The 2,960-nt window shown below is 38.6% G+C and overlaps 1 long non-coding RNA gene across 1 annotated transcript in view; it reads left to right on the top strand.

The window, feature by feature from the left end:
- Nucleotides 1–2,960, top strand: part of LOC128250470 (uncharacterized) — a 106,690-nt gene that overhangs the window by 75,438 nt on the left and 28,292 nt on the right. The window lies entirely within an intron of this gene.

Here is a 2,960-nt window from a genome sequence, read left to right as displayed (position 1 = left end):
GGAGGTCCTGTTTCCTGTGTGCTGTGTCAAATTCTTCTGTCTACATAATTTCACTGTCAGTGGAATTATGTTTCATTCTGCTACCAAATGTGTGTGTATTTGTGTGTGTATGTGTCTATGTGTGTGTGTGTGTGTGTGTGTGTGTGTGTCTAGATGTATTTGCGCTTTTCTCCATATGTCTGTGTGTATGTGTGTAGCTATCTGTCTGCACTCCTGTATGTGTGTGTGTGTGTGTGTGTGTGTGTGTGTGTGTGTGTGTGTGTGTGAGGGTTTCACTGTTGTACATTTGTTTGTTGCTTATATTGTTATGTTTGTGTGCTTGTGATTCTAGGTTACTCAGATATACATATGCACACACACACACAAATACACACAAACACAAATACACACACACACACACATAATATACACATGTGTGTGTTTTGTCTGTTTATAGATTGCTTACATATTTCACACACACACATATATATTCATCTAAGTTGCTTACATATGTGTGTATGTATGTATGTGTGTGTGTATATATTTATATATGTATATGCATGTATCTAAGTTGCTTAAATGTTTGTTTGTGTGTGTGTGCATGTGCATATATATATATATATATGTGCATGTATATATATATGTCTGTGTGTGTGTGTGTTTATATATATATATAATTTGAATAAGAGCCCTACAGCTTGCAACGTTTCAAATTTCACGACTTCCCCCCAGGGGCAGATGTTCCCCTTCTCCCTGAAGGAGAAATCGTGTGTTGAAACATTGGCACCATCACATGAGCTTATAATTGAAATGGAAGCAATTGATATGCCACATTCTAAAAGGTATTGAGTTCTTTCTTGTGTAACTAGTTTTCTTATTTTTTGGATCAAAAAAATATGTGTGTGTGTGTGTGTGTAACTTTTAGTTGAATATATATATATAATATGCAAAGATATAGTTGTATGTTTAAGGGGTTTCCTTCCCAATCACATGGTTCTGAGTTCAGTCCTGCTGCATGGTACTCTATCCCTGGACCAACCAAAGCCGTGTGAGTGGATTTGGTAGATTTCGTCCTGCATGCTACCGTTTCTACCAGCTTGCCACCTTAATAATAATATTAATAATGATGATAATAATAATAATGGTTTCAAATTTCTGGCCCAAGCCCAGCAATTTTGCGGAGATGGTAAGAAGATTACATCAACCACAGTCCTAAACTAGTACTTATTTCAAGTCAACTTCACCTTTTGTCCCCTGTGTGTTTTCAGTTTAATCACAAAACCAGCAGGGGACAGGGATTTAGTCAATACCATTGACCCCAGTACTTGATTGGTACTTTATTCTGTCAGCCCTTGAATGATGAAAGGCGAGAGTTAGTCTTGGCTGTATTTGAACTCTGGCTGCAAAGAACCAGAAGAAATATAAAATGTGCACATGTGTGTGTGTGTTGGTAATGTGCAAAGATTTTTCGAATTGAGTTTCCAGAGTCAGTGAAAGTCCTTTGAGGTCCTCAGTTTATAAGTAGACACAGCAGAGCGAGAGGCAGGAAATAACATATTCCGTTATTGTGCTTTTGTGTAGGAGGAAAGGAACTTGGTCAGGGAGGTGGGGGGGGGGGCGAAATAGTGGGACACAAAAGAGGGAAAGAGAATTTGAGAGAAGAGAATGTGTGACAGAGGAGAGTTAGAACAGGAAGGAAGTGGGGATTTAGAACAGGAAAGGAAAGTAAGGAATATTTGTCAGTTTCAGGCAGGAAGGGGTTTTTTTTCTTCTTCTTTCCCCCACATTGGCCGGGTCAACGACCAAAGCAAGAATCTTGTGGATAGCATTATTTACATATTTTTGTTTGCTGTGAGATTGTGGCTCTGTTGAGTGTGTGTGTGTGTGTGTGTGTGTGTGTGTGTGTGTGTGTGTGTGTGTGTGTGTGTGTGTGTGCTCGCTCTTCTGTATAGTTTCCTTATACTTACAGAGATTCCACTCACAAGGTATTGGTCTGGCCAAGAGTATAGTAGGAAATATCTACCCAAAGTGTCACACAGTCAGATTGAACCTGAAGCCACTGATTTAGAAAATGAACTTGTTAACGACTTCACAGCCAGCAGCGCATTTGTGTGTGTGTGTGTGTATGTGTGTGTGTGTGTGTATATGCAAGCATATATTATGTATATAGGCTACATATGTTTGTAGACCTTTTTGATCAACACCATTCCAATCATAGCCATCACTGATTATTCAGTCGTAGCATAATTAGGTCTGTGTTATCCAGCTTGCCCACATGGTGTGTTGTGAGAGAGAATTAGCTGCTATTTCTCACAAACCTAGTAACCTCATAATGGTTCCTCCTACTCCCCCCCCCACCTCCCATTGGGTTGTGTTCAGTTATACAACATGTGATATGGTGTCATGCATGACTGATTTTTACAGCATAATTGAACTCCAATACTTTTGGTGAACCACTAACAACAGACACTGATTGAGAACAGGTCAATCCTAAGTGAGCAGACCTATAAGCTAAGGCATTCCAACCATGACCATCCTGACTTTTGAAGAGTGTATGTGTGTGTGTATGTATATATATATATATATATATATATATGTTAAAGACTTTCTCTATTCCCGAGCGTTAAACTAATACATCCTTTTGTTGTTTACACCACCTGTCCTTGTCTGTTGTTTTTTTCGTAAATTCTCCCATATATATATATATAGATATATATATATATGCACAGGTGTGGTTGCGTGGTAAGAAGCTTGCTTCCCAACCACGTGGTTCTGGGTTCAGTCCCATTGCGTGGCAACTTAGACAAGAGTCTTTTACTATAGCTGCAGGGCAACCAAAGCCTTGTGAGTGGATTTGGTAGACTGAAACTGAAAGAAGTCCATCATATATATATATATATATATATATATATATAAACATAATTAAGGGATCAGCAAATATTTGCTTCACCATATACCGAAGTTCAGAAATAGCAGCTAAA

This window comes from Octopus bimaculoides, chromosome 21, assembly GCF_001194135.2.
Source record: "Octopus bimaculoides isolate UCB-OBI-ISO-001 chromosome 21, ASM119413v2, whole genome shotgun sequence".
Taxonomy (NCBI): domain Eukaryota; kingdom Metazoa; phylum Mollusca; class Cephalopoda; order Octopoda; family Octopodidae; genus Octopus; species Octopus bimaculoides.
The sequence above is the reverse complement of the archived record's forward strand: the minus strand, read 5'-3'. Positions and strand labels throughout refer to the sequence as shown.